The 22,992-nt window shown below is 45.0% G+C and overlaps 1 protein-coding gene across 4 annotated transcripts in view; it reads right to left on the bottom strand.

The window, feature by feature from the left end:
- AKAP13 (A-kinase anchoring protein 13) overlaps positions 1-6,963 on the bottom strand; it is a 189,155-nt gene extending 182,192 nt beyond the window's left edge. For all 4 annotated transcript variants that reach the window (XM_066592822.1, XM_066592824.1, XM_066592823.1 and 1 more), the window contains exon 1: positions 6,786-6,963. The gene's annotated coding sequence lies outside the window, so the exon portion shown is untranslated. The remainder of the gene's footprint in view (positions 1-6,785) is intronic.
- Positions 6,964-22,992: the final 16,029 nt, after the last annotated feature.

Below are 22,992 nucleotides of genomic sequence, written 5' to 3' on the forward strand. Positions count from 1 at the left end.
CCACATTTTTCATGGAGTGCAATATGGCGCCAAGGCTAGCCTATAGGGTCATCCACCATAAGTGTGCATGTGTAGTCTGGGGTCACAGGCAGCAGTAGTGTGCCGCACAGGGGCGATGTTCCGTGCAACTTCTGTCCAGTTCCATAATGGATTGCAGGCCATGTGATTTACATGCCAGTGCGATACGTTTATAATGCATATCCTTATGGGGCTACATGCAAAAATAACCAGGAAGCGCAGAGCAGAGAAAAACCATGCATGAACAAGCACAAAATAAATAAAAGTCGCAGCATGCCTATTTCTGCGTTTTGCGCTTTTTTAAAAATTTATTTCCCATGTTTCCTTTTTTTATCGTATTGCAACGCAACAAACTTGCGTTGCAATGCGATTTCAACATTAAAAAGGCCTATTGACTTTTGCGTTTAAAAAGTGTGATTTTCTCGCGCCATTTTAATGCGATACTTAGAAGGGATCTTGTTGTGATTTTCTTGTGGTAAAAATCGCAATCGCCTGTGTGAAACTAGCCTGATTGTGCCAATTATAACAATATGGTTATTTGCCATGGGATTTTTACAGGTGCCCAACGGATCGTACCAGCGATAACCCTTTACACAGGAACGAGCATCGCTCAGTGATGGACGCTGAGTGGGTCAGGGATGCCTCCACTCACATTGAACAGGTAGACATCCTAAAGTGTAAGACTGCCTGTTCACACGGACCAATTCACTATTCAGATTTTTGCACGCAGAAACTGGACGAACGAACAGCGAACAAATCCCCATTCGTTGTTCAGTCGTTCTGTGCACTGGTTGCACATAACGACTGAACAACGGCTGGTTGCAGGAATCTAAACAATTTATCAGCCCGTGTAAAAGGGCCCTAAATACATTGCAAAACTGCAGCAATTTGCAGTATGAGGTTCTACTGCACAGTAGTTGGTTGTGCAGCCTGCTACCATAATGTATAAAGGCGGCCAAAAGAACGCAGCGACTACCGCTTTCATCCGTTTTTCTGGTAGAAGACAATGGAGGGCGTTTAAAATATATGGATTACATAGAGATGCTTTTTTAAAGGGACTGTCGTGTATATAGGAATTTCTTTCCGCCACAGAAGACAACCCCCCCTCGTACCGCCATACTGCGGTATATCCACACGGAATAGGTTTTCAGCAGCAGAAAACCCACATGGGATTTTGCTGTGGAACCAGGGCAAATTCCAAGATGAGAAATCCAGATATGATGCCTGTGGATTTGTTACGAATGTCATGCCACCCATTCAGAGGGGTGGAATCTACGACATAAACCGCTATACTACAGACATATAATATGCATCTCAGGACAGCTTTTTCCACAACATGTAAATACGATTTCATCTACTACCGCAATATAGATATGCGCATTCCATAGCGAAACATACCGGCGTATGTAACACGTGGGAACAGATCAGTAATATAGATGCAGTACAGCATATTACACACATCCATGTGAAGTAGGCCTTCCTTCCAGCCTGTATTTCCTCTTCATGTACAGGTGCTGCGGCCGTCGTCTCGTGCCATTAGTAACACACAACAGTGCCACCATCATTGTGCTGCTATTCTTCTAAGGATCAATCTCGCATAACTGAAAAGGTGCGTAGAGACATTGAAATTATGGGCGTCACGAGCCCGACCTTTACAGGATTAACTCTTCCAACACCATGAAAAAGAAAAAAGGCTGCCTGGGAGGGGAAAAGTTGAGAAACTGCCAAAGAAGTCAACAAGGCTGATCTTTAACAATCCAGCTTCACTTCAGAGACCCTGGGAAAGCTTAACCGCACCGCGTAGATTAATTATTCTCCACAGTCTAAAGGTCATTGGTTTCATGACCAATGCGAAGGGCATTCAGTCCGTGAGATCCAAAAACGGAGCCCCAAACAAAGTTACTGATGTGACAAAGACACCCAAACTACTAAACCTGAAGGTCAACAAATTGGCATTAACTATAATTCTACAGCCATGCTGGTCACAACAAATGACTATACATGTAGACGCTTATGTAATAAACACTTTATATGCCATCAGGTAATAATAGCTCTATACCTAACAGAACTATTCTTAGCATAGAGGCAGCCTCAGGTGTTGCACGGCCCATGGAGAGGAGAATCAGGTGCGATTGGCCCCAGGTAAACAAAGGTGAGGACAAGGGGTAAAGCTGGACAAAAACAAAACTTTGTATCAGCAGATGACACCTCTAGGTTCAGGTCTAAAGCAGACTACATGGGAGGATCTCCTAACAGGTACCTCCAACCAAAGCCTGATGCATCTCACTGTATAGACATAGTGGAATAAGTTGCCATTGCGATTCTCCGCTTGCGGCGGGCAATACACAGCATGCTGCAAATTGCCCCGATTCTCCGCGGTCAGCCTATCTATCAGATAGGGCTGACCGGCAGAGATTCGTGGACAGGGGGCCTAAGGCCCACTTAGACAACGATTATCACTCAAAAGCAGTCTTTTGAGCAATAATCATTGTGTCTAAATGTACCCATCTTTCAGTTTTGTGCCGAATAACGGTTTTCAGTTGAACCATTGTTCAGCAGAACAGCTGATAAGCAGGACCACAGGCTGTGTTCTGCCCCTGGAGAGCTGATTACAGCTAATAATATTGTATCAGCTGTTCTCAGCTGTCAGCCACGCAGACAGAACAAAGCAAAAGTAATCAGGAAACAGCAGGAAGTCTGTTCCCCGATTACAGCTCCTGGCAGCTCACACGCTGCTACTTGGTACAAATAGGCATTAGTGCCGAGTAGTAGTTTATGCAAAATGATTGCTCAAAAGCCATCTTATGAGGGATCTTTGCAGTGTAAATGCACCCTTATTTCTTTCCTGTCAGCCGTTGTTCTCCCTTGGAATATTCCAGACGGAATCAGCCAGCATCGCAGGCATCCACTTTCCTTCAGAACGCTTTTCAATTGAAGTCTTTCACCATGCTGGTCTGATAAGTCACCGCATCTCTCCTGCTAGACAGTTCTCATAAATGAGGCCCATAGATTTAATGGCCAATATACTGTAATAAAATGATACAATATTGAATATCCCGCTTTCTTATGAGGTCTATAACTTCATTATCTTATGTCGTTAACGCTCATGCAGAGTGTTTACACTGAGACCCCACCGCTGGATCGCAGGCTTTTTGCTCAGCGCCTCGCCTTCTATGCGAAGCGCTGAGCAGGGAGCTTACACGGAATAAGGAGCCCGCCATCCAGCGAAGGTTTTCATACTGACTGAAAGTCAGTGATAAAGGCTTGGAAAAAAACACTCACTATTTGTTCAGATTTAGACTGCACAATTATCACTCAAATTTGTTCGTTTAAACGAATTTTGAACGATAATCGACCCGCGTAAATGTCCCATTGCGCCAAAGTCTGCAGACAAGAGAAAAACTAGACAGATCAGATTATAGACTTCATATACAGGAAATAATAGTGAATATATGCCCAATCAGTTGATCCAAGCATATCGTTGAATCGTGCAAAACTGAATGAGAATTGTTCACTGTAAATACTGCCAGCGAATGAACAACGGACGAAAATTCATTCATTTTATACAGGCATAAAAACCTGCCAGTAGTCAGCCTGTGTAAACAGCCAGCCAATCATCTATGAAGGACTGCTTGCTTCCGGCTGCCCAAGCCAATGGCGGTATACCATGGTTAATAAATGCACCTTAGGGTGCTTTTACATGGGGCGATCTGAGGGGCAACAGATGCCCGACAGCTAGTCCCAGCGACTGAATGGAGATGGAGTAAGCCGGGGATCATTCCAGACCATCCACCTCCATTCACAGTAAGGGTGCCTTTACACGGAATGATTAGCATTCAGTATAAACAAGCAGTCATTCACTTATGAATGCCTGCTTACTGTGAATGGAGGCAGGTGGGATGGAACAATCCCCGGCCCGCTCCACCTCTATCCAGCCAAAAATCACAGGAACGATTAATCGCTGGGAAGACCTGTCAGATATCCGTCGCTCAACAGATTGTCCCGTGTAAAAGCACCCAAATCTGGCAGTCGACCGACTGCCTGTTTACGCAGAGCGATATGTGTCGTCTTTGGTGCCCATAGCAACCAATCACAGCGCAGCTTTCATTTCTTGTACTGCTGAGGTAAACTGAAAGTTGCGCTGTCATTGGTTGCTATGGGCAACAAAGGCAGATTTTGTTTCCCACAGGCTTGATAATAGTGTGGTGGCGGGTTATAGTCGGGCTCAAACGACTATGTTTACCGCGTATTACGCGGGTTATGTACACCCATGTGATACGCGGTAACTCATTGGCAACCAGTTACATTACCTTACACAGTCCCGCTCACAGTGGCGGAACTGCATAATACGCGAGTTCAAAATACAACACAGCATATTCTATTTTGCCACGTATATACGCGAGATACAGCCCTGTGTTCTATATGGGCACGTATATACCCGCACCCATATGCGATTTCGTTGTGTACGGGCGGCGGGTACAGGCGTCATCGTTAGCAACAGCATGGGAAATATAAACAAAAGAAACCCAGGTGTAAAGGTGCATGACAGCGCGCAAGTACGCAATCACATGCAGCACAATGTCACCGACATACGCAGCGGTATGAAAGGTGTGGTGAGTCCAGCCTAAGGCCCAATGTCCTCTGGCGGGTTTAATTTGGGATATCCGCAAATCAATCTGCCCATAGAGAAACATGGGAGTGCGCAAATTACATAAAGCATGCGGACAGAAAACAAATCCCAGCATGCTCCATTTCAGGGTGGATCCTGCATGGACGGCTTCTATTAAAGTCAATGGAAGTCGCCCGAGCTGTGGCCCTTCCACAATTGTATTCTGGACGGGCCACGGATCCTGTGAGAAAGTAGTAGATAAAAAAATAATAAAATTACTGCGCATCGGACATCGCTTCCGCACGCATCCGTAGACCAGGAAATAAAGACCCGCACAGGTAACGCGGTGTCCTCGGCCGCGGGCAGGGTCGGATTCCGCTGCGGACTCCTGCATGTGGAAACCGATCCGGCCGTTGACATTGGGCCTAAGGGTGGTTTCCCATCTGTGCACGTGGCCCCAAGCAGGAAAGGGGCCGAACCTGTATGGAACCAAACAATCACCAGAAGGATCCCACTGACTATAATGGGGTCTATCTACTTTCTGTCCAGCTTTTAGGTGGAAGATAAACGGCTGCGGTAGTTTGAGACGTCTCTGCGATGCAGATGTGAAAGCGACATAAGTGCACGTCAAGCAAACAATATACAATCGTGACGTCACCGCTCGCTGTCCAGATACATCTCACCGGGTAAAAAGACCCGCAGGGCCCTTTAAAACTGACCGACAACCATTCGGTGTAAATGCCAGCAACAATATTTCGTTTCTACAGGCCATAAAAATGAAAGGCGATCGGCCGTGTAAACAGGTAGTCATCCATCTACAGAGAACTGCCTGTTTATTGTGAACGGAAGCAGGCGGCCAGAACGATCTCCAGCCCGCTCCACCTCCACGACCGATCCTCGCTTCCATGTTAAGGCGTAGGAGCGACTATCCATGGGACGACCGTCCTCCGCTGCAGCGCCCGACAGTAGCTGCTGAAAGTGTCAGTCTGTAGTGAAGCCAAACACAATGGAGGCCCTGTAAAAACACGAGCGCACGGAACATAAGATGCACATCCTGTGTGGTGACATTCTGCTCCTCCTGCAGAAATAACATTAAAACGCAAGCTGTAGCTCGGGGCCAAGTCCTTTCTAGATCGCACAAATCTGACACCACAAATAAATTGCGCGCCAACTACAAAGATGTCCCAATGAATAACTCAACAGCTACAAGAAAAACACTACGGATATGACCGTCAAAGATCATTAGAGGGCTTGGCTGACATCAGAGAGTAATAACAGAAAAATCTAATATTTGCGAACATACAAGTTATCAAGCAAGAGGTACAACTGCCAGCTTTCCCGGACAATCTAACGGTAAATGCAGCAACGTAAGAGCAAGTTGTGCCTTTCAGGAGCCCGGCAGAGCTGGATGACGCCAGTTACTTATCACCCAGCTTTCTTGGTAAACTAATAAAAAGTTTAGATCTGGGGTTTATGGAAACTTCTGTGAAGAACATGCTGAACTTCCTCTTTCTTAGGAAACTGACCCCCGAGTGTGCCAACTCTGATGCCATGCACATTGGCAAAGAGGCACGGCAGCAGCCAGAGCGATCACGCCGACAGCTGCGACGATGAACAATACGGGCCGGAGACTGCCTGCTATTTCCTCTCCTTCTCCCAGCCCTGACCTGGCAAGTGAACATATGACCAGTAAGCTCTGTGGTTTGGGGACTGGGTTGGTATTGTGCCAAGCATCCCACTTGTGCAGAATTGCTATGGTCGTAGTCAGAGTTCAAGTATGAGCACTATGTGGCGGTGAACAACCTACCATGTCTATTAGTAATGGGGAAGAAGAAAGCATTGGGGCTTTTCAGCTTTGATTATCCCAATCCCTTACGGACGCAGCTTTTTGCCCCTGCAGGGGGTGTTTAGGGCAACCTGTATCCCGACTATGGAGGGCATGAAACTTTAAGAATACTCTATGATCGCTGATTATCTTATACATGCTTCCACTTACAAACACAGAAAAGTACAGAAAGTTTCAGAAAAAGTTGCATGCCTGGCATCCACTGGGCACTGCATTGGCACGAGATAGGTGGTACATATGGAGGACACGGACACTATAGTGCACGAGCAGACAGTGCACAGCCTCCCTCCCCCACAGCCCGCGGCCGCTTACCTCCTGCTTCTCCAGCAACAAGTGTGACCAGCGTCCTGGCATTCCTCGGCTCTCGTCAGCGCACACGGCGGCACATGGTGCACGGAAGCAGCTGCCCGGAGCTCCGGTGTCCGCTAGGTTACGACACACAATGGACACCGCACACACTCACTACTCTATCACTTTCCGCTCCCACTGCTGCCCTGAACAGGACAGCTGCCCTCACTGCGCATGTGCGGCTACTACGAGCCTACCCGTCCCAGGAATTCTCTGCGCGCTGATTGGCTGCCCCGCCTGCCAATCACCTCCCGCCCGGACTAGTTGGCAGGATAAGAGCGGCTGGAGAAGTTTTGGCAGAAGTTGTAATTTGGAGCTTTAATTAAAAAGTTGTCGATAGATGTAATACAACAGGACTGAGTGCAAGACAAAACCATGGCGGGCAGAGGCGGACCTGCGCGGGAGGGGGGTTGTAGAAGACATGCGGCTCTGCACTGGCAGCAGACATGATGCCGGGCACCTCTTGTTCTGCACACCCCGTAGTGGAGATGTTGGCAGTCAGGGATCTGATAAGTAGTTGTGGATCATAAAAATTGGGATCTAATGGAGGAAAGTGTCTTCGTGTGTCAAGGATTAGGGAATGTATCCGATGATTTAGGCCGCTGTCAGACAAGCGTATTCTAGCTTCGGATTTGGTCCGTGTTTTGGGGATCATAATGCAGAAGTAAATTATGTATTTAACACGGCTTCACGCAGGCGAGAAAATCGTGCGAGATTTGTGCGCTGCAAGATGCACGAGTATGAAGCCCATTCTTTGGAATGGGGTCATACACATCAGTGATTTCTTTCCAGCATCGTACCGTGGTCCTATCTTTGTGCAATGTATCTCCCATTGTGTTCAATGGGCCTGACGGCAGCGTCGCAGCATGCACTAGATGCATGTGATGCGATGCAAGATTTCCCTATTGAAAACAATAGAAGAAACTTCCTGATACTCCACCGTAGCCGGCAGCCATGGCGCAGGATCGCTACTTCCCCGAAGTAATGCGAAGCAGTGTTAATATAAAACCGTCTTGCATCCACAGGGTAATCGCATGTTGCCGAGCGTGATATCGGGCTGTGAATCAAGTCCTCATCTTGCGCTCGCCCATGTGAAGTTAGCCTTAGGCCGCTCTCACACTGGCCGCTTTTTACTGCGATTAGCTCTGTGTTCTGTGCGCCATGCTAATCGCTGTACAACACTCCCAATTGGGCTTCGTAGACCTGTGCTCGAACGTGGCGTTTCTAATGCCATGATTTTCGAGCGCTGTCTCCTCTACTTCTCACCGTTTTCGCATTTTGTAACACACCTCATCACCCATCACAGTAATGGGGTGCATTAAAAAGCGCTGTCCAATGCTGTACCATGCATTCAAAAACGCAGCTCAAAATCACTGTAAAATGTTGCAGTTTTGAGCAGCGTTTAAGTGAACGCATGTGTGAGAGTGGCCTTAGAGACTCGCAGAAAGTGGATTTCTGCTCCTGACGTGCTTGACTTCAACTTTGTATTAGGTTTTACTCTCATGAATTGATATCCATGTTCCGGGGCCCCCAGGGGACAATGCGTCGTACCATCCTGTAGCGCATCCACGCCTTCTTATTCAAGTACACTATTGTTATTTCACTATAGGACTCTAGTATTGAGATGTAGCGCCGGATCCGTCTTTTTGATTACACCCTGTGGAATTTTGTGGGAAAAGATTCAGTATAAGTTGTATTTTATTCATCTACATCTCTGCTCATCCTGAGCTTAGAGGTCCAGTGGGCGGAGCTATCAGTGATTGACAGCCCTCCTGTTTGACTGTATATATACAGATACCTGCCAATCAACCAATAGTGAGATAAAAGGACTGTTCTTGTTTGTCTCTTCATGTCAGGAGTGCTCTCCCCAGAACTACCCATCAGATAACTGGGACTGATGACACCGGTATTTTGGGAAAGGAGTGTTTGTCTAATGCAGGAGTGTCAGAAGGAAGAGAAAAGGAAAAGGTGCCAGTAATATTGTATTTGAGATTGTTGTAGTAATGTACTTGGAAAATCAAAGCTGGAAATATCCAGTAAAAACTGCAAGCCTCCGGTTTTTGAAAACTACACTTTGACTGTGGGCTCTTTAATTGGTTTTGTCGACCTGTTACTGGTAAAGGGGCACTGGCGTCACGTGAACAGTTAAGCTATCATTTCTCTGCTGGCACAACTGCTAGCTTTTACCCTTGCATACTGCCAGGACAGACTGTGTTTGGGAGGTGAGGAGAGGAGACGGTAGAGCCTTCGTGACCCACCATTTTGTTCCCCGCTGTCTTCCTCAGCCAAAGGTTTGACCCTGGCTGCTGCAAAGTTAGCCTTAAGGAAGCTTAGACTTTCTTTCCTGCCCTGTTATGGCAGCAGGAAAGGAGAATCCCCTGGTCGAACAAATGTGTCTTATGATGGAACCGAACAGCACCGAACGGACCTCATTGACTATAATGGGGTCCGTTTGGTTTCTGCTCAGCTGTCTGGCATTCTACTGGACGAAAGAGTCCGGCATGCAGGACTTTTTCTTCCAGTTTTTGTGCCGGACCTGCGATGGAAGCTCCGAGGTTCCAGCGCAGATTTGAAAGCACTCTTAATATAAATCCAGTAGGTGATTGTGTAATGTCTTTGTAACCCTATTAGTGAAAGCAGTCTGAGGATAAATACAGAATTTCACCCTTACATAACTGCCTTTCATTTTCAGATGCGTTCACACGTTGAAGATTTGCTGCAGATTTTGGTGCAGATCTGTGATGTGTGAATGTACCCTCAGGGAGGTTTAGAGTTGCAGTCACCTCTCTTGGTCCTCTTTGTTGAAGACATCTGTGGATGTTCTTGTTCCTGGGTTAGAGTCTGAAAATAGGAAATCCTATTAAAAAACTGACAAATGATTTTTGAAATAACTTTTATTACTTTTTTTATATTGTTATTACTATACTTTATTACATACTGCAAAGAAGAATAGGGGATGGAAGATAAGTATTCACCAAACAGCCATAATATTAAGAACCATTGAAAGGTATCGTGAATAATATTGATTATATCTCAATACAATGACAAACCATGGAAATTAGGCAGCAGCGGAACGGTCAGCTTTAAAGCTGATGTGTTAAAAGCAGAAATAATAGACAACCTTCTGAGCGACATTTAATCTGTAACGCATGCAGCGCTTTTTTTTCCGTCCAAAAGCCTGGCAGCTGGGCAGAAAGTAGGCGGACCCCATTATCGTCAACTGATTGTTCGGTTCTGTCCAGAGACAGAACCATACGGCTGTGGGGATTCCCCTTTCTTCCTCCCAGAACGAAGCAGGAAAGCGGAATCCCCAGCGCAGATGTGAAACCACCCTTAGGCTTTATTCACACGAGCGTATATCAGCCGCCGTTTTCATGTCTGGCTGATATACACTACCAATCGATGCATTGGATTCCAATGCATCAGATCAGATGGGCGATAAAAGCGCCTTTACGCCGGGCAGGAAAGATAGTCCTGGAACTATCTTCCTGGATGGAAAACATGGGTCGCTTCATGGACTCCTATGGGAGCATATGGCAGCTGCTAGGGGTGGGAGTTTAGCAGCAGGACTGCTAAACCCCCCCCCCTCTCCTCTTCTCTCCTCCTCTCCACCCCTTGCAAGCTGTTTTCAATGGGAGGGGTCGGGCGGGAGCCAGTTGCTAAGCTCCGGCTCCCTCCCATTGCTGTCTGCCAACAAGGGGCGGATAGGGAACAGAAGCTTAGCACACTAGCTCACGCCCCGTCCTGCCTCCTCCCCTTGCCGAAAGCCGGCGAGTGGGCAGAAAGAGGAGAGGCAGTTTAGCAGAGCTAAACTGTCTTCCCCCGCCCAACAGCATTGTGGGCTTGGCGTATATGCACTGGGCTGTCTGAATGGGCGCACAACCACCAGATTTGTGCGCCCGCTCACACGTTTTTACGCCGACGCCGGGTGAACGTAAAAATGCCTATGCCCGTGTGAATAAGCCTTTAGCTTGCGATTTGCTACAGCAAGGCAGCTAAGTAGTCGGCACGGCTGAAGAGGAGTATGTAGTTTAGAGAAGGAAATGCTGAACGGCTGATTAAGGCCTTTTTACACGGAGCGATTATCGTTCAAATGAGCGTAAGTGGACGATAATCGTTCAGTGTAAACTCAGCCAATGACGAGCAATAAGAAAGACCGGCACGGACCTCCGGCTTCAGTACGAGACATCATTGAGGCTACGAAGAGACGTACAGATGTCAGTGCGCATGTGCCGATACCAGAAATACTGTGCCGCTGCGGCCTCTCTAGAACATACAGCATCTCCAGCCTGAGAGGCAGACATCAATCATCAAAATCAGGGGCATGCTGGCAAGTATGGAGGGGGGAATGAAAGCCCATTAGATGGTTCAATAGCGATTTGCATACCATGTTGGAAGTGCAGAAAGTAGGATTTTTCAAGACCAAGAAAGATAAAGTTACTTTCATCTGTTGTTGGTACATCATATTTTAGAATTACTTTCAGATGGTAAATGGAGGTGGCAGCCTACCTTCCAAATTTCATACCAATTTACTGCAGTAAATATGCAAAATATCAGTATTAACTATGCACAAATCATAGATGGCTGCTTTAATTATGATTTGTATACATTTTATTGTACAATTTACTGACATCAGATTTGCAGAGAGATGATACATATCATAAACCAATATTACAAAGATGATATCTTGCATTGCAACACAGCCAGTTTAGAGGGAACGTGTCACCAGGATCATACTACCTGTGGTTTGCATGGCATGATCCCGGGACAGGAATGCCCATTGCTTCTGTATATGAGTTGTTCTGAAATGCCAGGGTGTTTCAGAATAAACACCTTGCAGTGTGGCTCAGAATGAAGCTCTTCGCCTGCAGCATGCTAACTGACAGCTTTGTCCCCTTTTGTGTATAGGGAGAAAGCTGTCACTCCTCATGATGCGGGCGGGGAGAAGCCAGTATGCCCCACCTCTTTGACTCAAAACTCCATTCTGAGTCAAACATCAAAGTGTGTTTACTTTGAAATGTCACAGCATACACTGGAGAACCGCGCACCGCGCACATCTCTCCCAAGCTCATACTGCCCATATTTCGGCCAGCGTGAGCCCTATGTCAGGTTCCCTTTAAGAAAAGTAGAAAATAATGGATATCAATGTAAAGGTGCATTCGCAGTAGCAAGTGCAATATCAGTCTGAGAAACTTAGACCAATATTGTGCTTGTAAAATTGCGATTCTGAATGCGAGTACAATGGTTTTTCGCTTAAAAAAATGCATCGCCTCACATCTATGTACTTGCAAATTTCACGCGCGTAAAAAGATCACAAGTGCTTCCAATAGGTTTTCATAGTAAAAACAGAACCACACTTGCATGGCAAATCGCATGACATATGGGTGCGATGTGATATTTGTAAGGCTGCAATAGAAAATAGTGGATGATTCCAATGAGGAATAATATATCGCTAATGGACAGAACTCGTGCGTGAAACTCGGCCGTGTGAATACACCTAAGGGTTTAAACAGATGGGCACATGCACTAGTACAGTCACTGCGACAGAGTGTATTAGCGGCTGAACCAGTTTTGTTTTTGACTAGTTGAAATCTACGCTGTTGCGCGCAAGTTTGGCAAAAAAAAAAAAGAGGAGATAGCTATCTCTACCTGCCCTATCTTTTTTGGCACATAGAAAAACTGCATGCGAGAAAGATAGGGCAAGTCCTATCTTTTCTTGCACAAGAATTCCATTAGTGAAAACAAAACCATTGAAAACAATGGTTCTGTTTTGTCCCGCTTTGTGGCCATGATTTTCACGGCCGCAAAACAAGACAAATTCACGGTCATCTGAAACCCTAAGGCCTCATGTCCACTAGAAAAATACAATCCGCGCAAAATTCAATTTAATTGACTGCAGATGGCCAATGATATTCCTAAGGACAAAATTTCAAAGTTTTCACTTCTGCGATGCTGCGTGGAAAAAAAAGAAAAATTGCAGCGTGCCCATTCTTTTTGCGATATCGCCCATTGTTTCCAATGCCAGCCCCATTGAAAACATAGGCAGAACATTGCGATCCTCTGCCGCTGCTGTGACAGCTGTGGCAATGCAACAAATTTGCGTTGCACTGCAAATTTAACATTAGAAAGTCCTATTGACTTTTGCGCTAAAACATTGTGCGTTTTTATCGCACAATTTTATCACGGGCAGCAGCAATGCTATGCTAGATTTTTTTTTATTTTTTTTTTAAAAAAGCATTACTGATGCCCAAAAGAACAAAGACGAGATTTTGCCAAGATTTTCTTGAGGCAAAATCGCGATCGCCTGTGTGAAACTAGCCTAAGGGCTTACACCCACTGGTAATACAACTTCTCAGCGATGCGAGAGTGAGTGCATACGCATGTTAATGAAACCAATGATTTTTAATGGTTTCATTCTCATTAGTGATGTTTTCAATGTAACCTCGAATCACAAATTAGAATGTGCGATATCACCCATTGTTTTCAATGGGGCCAGCGGCAGCAGCACCAGCCCCATTGAAAGCATAGCGAGTACATTGTGCTTCCTTGACACAGCTGTGACAGCTATGGCAGGGGATTCCTTCATCCCCGCAGGGATGTCACAGCTGTGGCAGAGGTCCACGATGCTATCCCATTGCATTCGAAGGGTCTGCCGCTGTTACAGCCCCAATGGAAGCATTGGAATGAAGGCCACTACCTCGGTGATGATTTTCAGGGAAGGCCTTGAACTATAAGCCCTTTTCTGAAAATCATGCCCAGTTGTAAAAAAAAGTAAAAAAAAAAAAATGTACTCACCTACAAGAGCCGTCCGGCTCTTTTCTCTGGCCCCAGCAATAGTCTTCTGACTTCTGGTGGCCAGGGATTGAAAAATCCCCACCTCCAGAAAGCGCTGCCTCTGATTGGCTGAACGCTGTGGCCAATCAGAGGCAGCGCTCAGCTTTCATTCAATGACGACTGCGAGTGTGATGTGATTTTCTCTTTTTTTTCATATTGGAACAACATGCGTTTCTACGTACGTGAAAAACTGGTGACAAAATGGCATGCGCAGTGATGCAATATATATATATTTTTTTTGCCTGGAAAAATCACAAGTTTATGATATCGGTCTAAGTTTCTCGAGCTGCTATCGCACTCACCTTTGTGAATGCACTCTTAATCACTGCATTATTAAAGAAGGAAATAAAAATGACTTGAATACTTATCCTTTTAGCGGCTTTGCTTTCGCTTATTTATCCCATAAAGGTGAGAGCCAACACAACGTGAATTTTGCAGGGTCATATATTTTACTTCCTTCACACAATAGTGCTATTTCCGGAGTCAGAAAGAAGGTATCACACCGTTATTCTCCATTTTCATATATTTGACTTCCTTAGCTTGAGTTGGTGTTTTTGCTAAGTGCAGAAGACTTAAGATCCAAAGGAAACCGGGTATTTGCATTAACGTTCTGAAAAGACACACCACATCCTGCTGAATTTCTTTCTACACATAAAGTATATCAGATCTACTTCCTGAACTTTTGAGGCTTTTTGGCTTCCAGAATTAACCCTTTTATTATTATGAGTTATACTTTTTATAACTGACAGCCGAAGTCCTGCACTTTATTTGGAAGATGTTCACAGAGGGTTAAAGCAGCGGGCACTTAGTGGACCCACATTACAATCCCTCAAACCACAGTTCATGGGCCTGCAAAACACTAATGTACACTTGTGTTGACAGAGCTCACATCAGTGATGATTTACCAGTTCCTTCTTGACAATTTAGTTAGAATTTAAGAGAGTTGGAAACAAATTTGGATTGTCTGTACACTCAACCATTATAATGCCCTCTCGTGCATTTTAACCCTTTCCAATCCACTGTCTGACGTCTAAAGACATTATGATTTAAGGCTGTACAGCTCCGATGTCGGAAGACGTCCGTCAGGGTTCTCTAACTGTATATTGCCAGCCTCTCTGCTGTCAGTGCCTATTCGACATGTCACCTAATGCAGTACTGGCTTTAGCCAGCAGATAGCGCCGTTGTATAACAGCAGAAAAAGAGTAAGCCCCCTAGGAAAACCAGGATACAAATTGGATTGGAAAGGGTTAATGCTACCCTTATGCTCTCATACATTGTAATACCCATCTTATGCATTGGCAGAGTAAGGGAACCAAAGGCAGTTTCAGGGAAAAGAACCACACCAAAAAATCCACTATGTGTGAATGTACCCTAAGGCCTCATGTCCACGGGGTTAAAATCCGCAGCGTTTTTCCCGCACGCGGATCTGCGCCCCATAGGGATGCATTGGACACCCGCAGTTAGTTCAATACCTGCGGATGTCTTTTTGCACTTCAGGCGCGGATCCGCGTGCGGGAAAAAATTCAGACATGCTCCATTTTAGTGCGGGTCTCCCGCGGGGACAGCTCCCACTGGCTTCTATTGAAGCTTATGGAAGCCGTCCGGATTCGCGGAACACCCGTACCATAATTAAAACTCACCTGTCCTGGACGCTGTAGGTCTCCCTTCCTTCTGCCTGCAGAAATCTGTGCCTATACTACCACAAATGTGCACGCGGATTTAGTCCTGTTTATAAGCTAATAATAAAGCATATAGTATCACTGTAATCATCATGACCTACATAATTAGCTCCATACTGTCACTCACTCAACCAAACCCACTATGCCAACACCAGCATTACCTATAACACTATATAAGGAACAAATAATACCACCACATAGTAAATAATACCAACATACTGTCACTGAATAAAGATCACCACAAAGATCAATATTACCAATAATAACGCTATCTGAGGGCCAAATAATACCACCAGACTGTGCCCACATAATGCCACCATACTGTGGCTATATAGCAGTTAATGCTAAATCTACACAGGCACTTTACAGACTGTGCGGATTATTTCCCCAGCTTGAATGAGATTTTCAAAATCTCATCTACTCTGCTCATACTGTAAATGCATGAGAATTTCTATGCGGACCCTCCGTCTGGATCTTCCCTTACATGCCAAGCTCAGTCATAGTAGCACCCTTTACAACCGAGATCATTCCGTTTCATTGACGGCAGCAGGGGCTGACATTCGCCTCTGCTGTCTATACAGTAGCATGTGTGTACTTGTCCATGCACAATATTTGTACATGCATGAATAGACATGTCTGCACATACTACTGTGTAGACAGGGATCACTGTGACTGTCACTAATTTGATGAGTACTGTGGTTGGTATGATTATGTGATCAAGGGCATTAGATTGCAAAGTTTTTGGAGTGGTGGTCTATATTTTAAGGCTAAGGGCGAGCACCCACTGGCGTTTGCGTTCTCCGCGGGAAAAAAACGCAGCGTTTTCGCCGCGTTTCTCGCGGTTTTTCCGCGCGTTTTTCGCGGCGTTTTTCGCGGCGTTTTCGCGGCGTTTTGCGTTAATTTCCATTGACATTCATGGGTGCATTAGGAGAAAAATAGGGACACATATGCAACTGACAGTTCCTATGTTAAAAACGCAAACGCAACGCAAAAAAAACGCCAGTGGACAGGAACACATGTTATCTCTATGCCTGTGCAGGAAAAACGCAAAACGCAAAACGCAGGTAAAAAAACGCCAGTGGGTGCTCGCCCTTAGTCTGCAGTCTAATGTAACACTAAAGATAACAGACAGCGAGCTGAGTAGTAGTTCCTGGAATGCTGTGGTTGATGATTTGCTGCCCTGGCCTCTTGGTCTACATCCTGTGGCCTTCTGTGGATCTGTGGCTTGAGGAGAGTCTCCTTAAGCAAGTGTTCCTGGATTACTGAGACGGTTTTGGACTACAACCTGGAAGCCTGCACTTTGGCTAGTTGAACCGTGGAAAAGCTTCCAAGTGAACCAAGCCATTGGGTGAAATCTATTTTCCTGTGTGTTCAGTTCAAGTCAATATGCTGTGAAGTTAACCCCGTATTGACCGCCTACCGCCTTTTTATGGTGGTCAATAAGGTGCTTTATTCCGATCAAGACACCTAGCAATAAGGTCGGCATGGGACACCCGTGCTCATAGGAGCATCTCTAATAGATGCGAGTGGACAATCTTAGCCATTTAACCCTTTACATGGCATGGTCAATGTGACCACGGCATGTAAATGGTTGCCAGAAGGGTCTCCAGCTGTCACCCATAGAACCCCCAAGATGTGATTGCAAGGTTCTGATGGGTTGCTTTGGTATCATGAGACTTGCAGATGTCCTCCGGGTCTACCGTCGCCTATGAGGTTCATAGAACAATATAATACACCGCAATACTGAAGTATTGCAATGTATTAAAGGAATGATTATATATATATATATATATATATATATATATATATATATATATATATATATATAAAGGTAAAAGCCCTCACTGACTGACTCACTGACTCACTGACTTGCCACTAATTCTCTAACTTCCCGATGTCGTACATACATGAAATTTGGCAGGAGCATTCTTTAGTCCTAAATAGGAAAAGTAAAGGGGTCACAACCCGAAAATTCAATGCTAAGCACAAATCACTGCGCTGTGATTGGTTGTTATATATTAAACAGCTGAAGTCAAAGTAACGTTGACTTCATAAAATTTTCTGCAAACAACACGTAAACACCTGTAGCAAATTAACTCGGGCGAGGCCAGGTATATCAGCTAGTATGTGATAAAATTCAAGGCTCACAGTCAGACAAAAAAAAGTTAAAAAAATCTAAAAAGCATTAAAAAAGTTAACACCCACCTTTTGTCCCCTGAATAAAAAAACCACAGTGAACGCTTTGAAAAATATATATATAAACCAGGAAAATTGGCCAAAATACCTAATTTTACATATCTCGTCTCACAAAAAACAGAATAGAAAGTGATCAAAAGTCAGAAATCACCAAATGGTAACATTAAAAAGTTCAACTCATCCCACAAAAAAATGTTAGGGGAATTTTATGCAGTTAAAAAATATATACATATATATATATATATATATATATATATATATATATATATATTTTTTTTTTTTTTCTTTTAAATCGTGAAAAAGTACCAAAATGTAAAATAAAACCTATATAAAGTTGGTATCAACTTAATCGAATTATTTATACCACATGATAATCGCCATGAAAAAAAAGAAACCCAGGTAACACATAGGAGAGTTAGGCTGCCTGTCCACGGGCGTAGCAATATCCTGCCGCCCGGGAGCAGGTGAGAGCTGACAGCTCTCCGCGCTGAGCCTATCTGACAGATAGGCTCACCGTGGAGAATCATGGCAAATTGCGGCATGCCGCGATTTAGATCCCATGAGAGGAGAATCTCTATGATTCTCCGCTCGTGCACGCCGGCCCTGCGCTTTCCCTAGTGCGATTGAGACAGCGTGATTTGCCGGCAATTTACCGCCGGCTAATCATCACCCGTGGATAGGAGACCTTATGGCTCCCACCCAGTTGCGTTTTTTTACGCGATTGTCAATGGGACTTTCTAATGTTAAACACACATCACACAAAAATAAGATAGCTGTTATTCGTAGCGTACTTCATTCAACAGCCATCTTCCCTGACCTGCCCATAAATGTGGATGATGAAATCAACTGCTAAAACTAATTGTGACAAAAGGCACCTGGCCTGGGACTTAAAGTTTACATTTGCTCAATGGACAGAATGATCTAACGCACTGCAATTATACTGTCTTGGCAAACTATCATTATGACAGCTGGATCCTTGGCTGACCTGATGTCCTGTTCAGCCTAATCAAGTCTAACCCGGTTGTGCTCCACCCAGACAATACCTCTAGCATGGTGTCTGATGGCCTTTTTGACTCAACTTTCCTTGTATTCTATTGTAGATCAAAGGAAAAAAATAATTTGGCTGATATATTGCATCCATATAGCTAATAAGGCACAAATGTGTAAAAGAAAGTGGTGAATAATTGAGGTTAGGGCCAAGCTGGCCAGGAAACAGGCACAGATAAGAAATGAAATAGGGTATCTACAATAAAAGACTTGCCTCAGCGACTATTCATATGGCTTCCTGCTGTGAAAAAATGTTCTGTATCTAAAACAAGAGTATTTCGGTACTGGTATCACCACATGTACAAGGAGCCTTCACAAAATTACAACTTGCTGCCCAGAGAGTGCGCTTCAGCACAGGATAAGGCTTCAGCGGGGGTTCAGTTTTCCTGTTTCGTTTCGGGACCAAGAAATGGGAACCCCTTGGCCAAATGGATCTGTCTTATAATGGAACTGAACAACGCCAAATGGACCCCACCGACTATAATGAGGTCCGTTCTGTTTCCTTAAAGGGGTTGTCCAGGTGTTGAATTCAGTGAAATATTTACCTGCAATGCCAACCCAGGTCACTGCACCAGGATCGGAGCTGCATGTTTCCGACAACGCAGTAGCACAGGGGCCTGGTGTACAGCTAATTAGCAGGGGTCTCAGGCGGCGTACGTCCACCGATTTCCTACCCTGGGGATAGTCCATTATTAGTTAAAGGGGCTGTCTGAGAGAAAATTGTGGTGCGAGAATGCATTCCCAATGGCTAGAACATGATACAGAGTGATAGTCACTTCTCCTCACTTGCTGCAAGGCCCCCACCGGTGGCTCCGGGTGTTCGCTGTGATGTAATGTTTACAAACAGCAATCTGTGTATGAGACTTGCAGGGAGCACATTAGTACTTTATTATGTTTTAGCCATGGGGGCCCATTTCCACAACAAAATTTTATCTCGGACAACCTCTTTAAATGCTGGATGATGCCTTTAATCAAGCAGTTACTAATTGTTGTATTTGCCTACTGGCTTTTCTGTAGTGTGGCAATTCACCGGCTGAGTTGTCCTGCTGGCCAGAGTCCTGCTGCTGGTCTTCCATGGTATTACATGGCTCACTTTGAGGGTCTATTGCATGCCTTTTAGCACCCTAAAGAATGAGTGTGCACCATTGCTAACGAATTTATGCCGCGTACATCCGCAGCAGAATAACGCAGCTATTTCGTTCTATTGAATCTAATACCTCAGTCCTCACATGCGGGATTCTGCAATGGATTTACGCTGTTGGAAAAAAATTGCGGCATGTTCTATTTTAACACGTTTTTCCACAGCGGGAGGTCTCCATTAATTTAGTATTAAAGGAGACTCTGGAAAAATGCGGTAAAATGCGCACTTTTCCGTGATCACCAGCGAGGACTTTTTTGTCTATCTCCATGGGATTACCGCAGCGTAAACCCGCAGGCGTATCCCACTCCGTCCATGGGCATGAGCCCTTAAAAGGATCATCTGAAACATAGAAAAAATAAATAAACTGGGGAAAAAACCTGTGTATTCAGTAGTATACAAAGAAACATGAATATCCTTAGTTATTTCTAACCGCCTAGGGAACCATCATTGGGGAATCAATATGGCTGGTAAACACAGAACCTATCCTGCTAGGATGGGTAGCCTCAGGACAGAGATCTGAGCATCGGTCTAAGCTCTCCTTGTTCCTCAGTCTGTCAGTAATGATTCCCTGCAGTAGTAACCTCTGTGTAAGAGGACAAACAACAGTAGTATAAATTGTTATCACTGCGAATATAACATCTCTTGGAGCTTTTACTTCACATGTAAAGAGGCAAAGAGCACTGAGGAGACTGGCTGCCGTGGAAGATGTATGCTAGCAGCGTGTGCGGGGCAGCAGCAGTGCTGGTATGCAGACACTGAGGTAAAAGCTCGGTTTATTTGGCTCACTGATACAGCTGAGATCTTATCTCAGCAGTGATAATACATACTGCTTTTTCCCTCAGAGGGGTTACTAGCAGAGGGCATCATTACTGAAGAGGCATAGAGCACTGAGGAAACTGGCTGTTGTGGAAGATGTATGCTAGCAGTGTGTTAGGGGCAACAGCGGTGCTGGTATGCACACAGTGAGGTAAAAGCTCCATTTGTTTGGCTCACTGATACAGCTGAGATCTTATATATGATAATGCATACTGCTGTCCTCTGTCATAGGGGGAAATGAAAGAGAGATAGAGCTTGTCAACCCTATCTGGTCCTCTGAGTCTGTGACCACAGTTCCCTTAACCTCCAGCCCCACTACAATGAAATGATGGCATATCCTATGAATATACTATCCCTTTATCAGAGCGAATACCTGTTTACAGTTCATGAATTTACCCCTCTAACAAGTAGTTTTATGCGACTACCCAATCATAGGTATTGGCATGTAAATTACAGTTCTCCATTCCCTTTACATTTGCATTTAGGTATAAAAGTAGACCAATCAAAAATAAAGTTTCTAATTATTTATTCATCACAAAATTAATGTAGTTTAATGAGTATTTTAACTGCAATAGAAGGTATGGCACTTCTCATATGCCATATTTTCTTACAGAGTACAGTGTATTCTAAGCAACATATGCAAACAATTATTAGTCCTTCTCCAATTCCTCTATGCCATGTCAGCTTTTCCAACCACTATGCAGCATTGTAAAGTTTTAGAAATTACTTCACTGTTCACCAAATACAGTATAAAACATACATTTTTTCTTTCAAATGTTCCTGTTCAGAGGTATAACTCAAAGCCTCTGGGCCCCAATGCAAACTCTGTGACAGACGCTCACCTACCATATGCTATTTCTTAAACTTGTGTTTTCTTACTGTACCGTAAGTGGCACAGGGGCCTTTAGGTTCTCTCAGGAAGCTGGTAAAATATGGTAGGTTTATTTGTGCACTATATGACCATACACTATAAAAACAGAAAATAAAGCCCAGCGTGGTGTGGGAGGGCATTGGGGGAAATCATGATTGTTTCTGCTGGTAGGAAGCAGGGAACTGGAAGAAGTATTATTTTCTTGAAGCAGCCTTGCTTTATTATTTGGTCTCTCCTATTCATGCAGGTGTGGTGCCCCACAGTGACAGAGACACGAGGCACACACTGAGCAGCTGGCATGGGTAGAGGTGCCACTTGTCACGGTGACTCTACCAGACTCCTACCAAGAGGGATGCACGAAACCTCTGCCAAGGCACCGCCAGGCCTCTTCCAGGCAGCGCTGTATCAGTTACCTGAATAAGTGTAGTGGACTGGAGGAGTTTTCACGCGTGACGCCACTGTTCCTTTCACACCGATGATTTTCCAGCAGTCAAATAATGAGAGTCCACACAGATAAACTTGGAAAACTCAATCACTGGGAAAGGACAATGACCGGTGAACTTTGCTTCTGCTTTGGCAGGATACAGCTTACTTGCTGGTGCAGGTGAAGACAACTTTTAGAAAATAGTCAGAGAGGTACAACACAGGATGATACCGGCCCTACAGTCTAAGTTATCTGTAATGCTCCGCTCCTGGACACACACACTCCAGGACTCTGAATAACTCCGGAGGGAGACACAACACTCTTCTGACACTCACTCAGTACTCTTGGGGTAGACGCTGCATGGCGGACTCCTTTTCTCCTCTCACTCCTGAGAGGTGGTTCCTAGAATGGTGGTAACTTGGATATCTCTTCTCCGCTTTCATAGCTTCACCACATAAGGTACCCCCATGTGGCCGGCACTCTCCCTCCTGTCTCAGCACGAAGTAGAAGGAACACACCTAACTCTCAATCACTTATATCTATAATCATACGACACCACGTGACTAGACAAACTTGTTACTTTTTCCAATCATGTCCCAGCCACTTTCAGACATTAAAGGGGTTGTCCCGCGGCGAAATGCAATTTTTTTTTCTACCTACCCCCGCATTCTGCCCCGTTAAAATCAATACCGTTTGTAATTAAAAAAAAAAAAATCGCTTACCTCCTTCCCAGTTCGCGCAGCATCTTCTTTTCTTCTTTTAAAGATGGCCGCCGGTCCTTTCCCAATAATGCACCGCGGTTTTCTCCCATGGTGCACCGCGGGTCTTATACCATGGTGCACCATGGGCTCTGTGCGGTCCATTGCCGATTCCAGCCTCCTGATTGGCTGGAATCGGCACACGTGATGGGGCGGAGCTACGCGATGACGCGTAGAAGGGGCGGAGCGACCAGAAGGGAGAAGACCCTTCTGCGCAAGCGCGTCTAATCGGGCGATTAGACGCTGAAATTAGACGGAGCCATGGAGACGGGGACGCCAGCAACGGAGTGGGTAAGTGAATAACTTCTGTATGGCTCATATTTAATGCACGATGTATATTACAAAGTGCATTAATATGGCCATACAGAAGTGTATAACCCCACTTGCTTTCGCGGGACAACCCCT

Source organism: Eleutherodactylus coqui, chromosome 2, assembly GCF_035609145.1.
Source record: "Eleutherodactylus coqui strain aEleCoq1 chromosome 2, aEleCoq1.hap1, whole genome shotgun sequence".
Classification (NCBI taxonomy): Eukaryota; Metazoa; Chordata; class Amphibia; order Anura; family Eleutherodactylidae; genus Eleutherodactylus; species Eleutherodactylus coqui.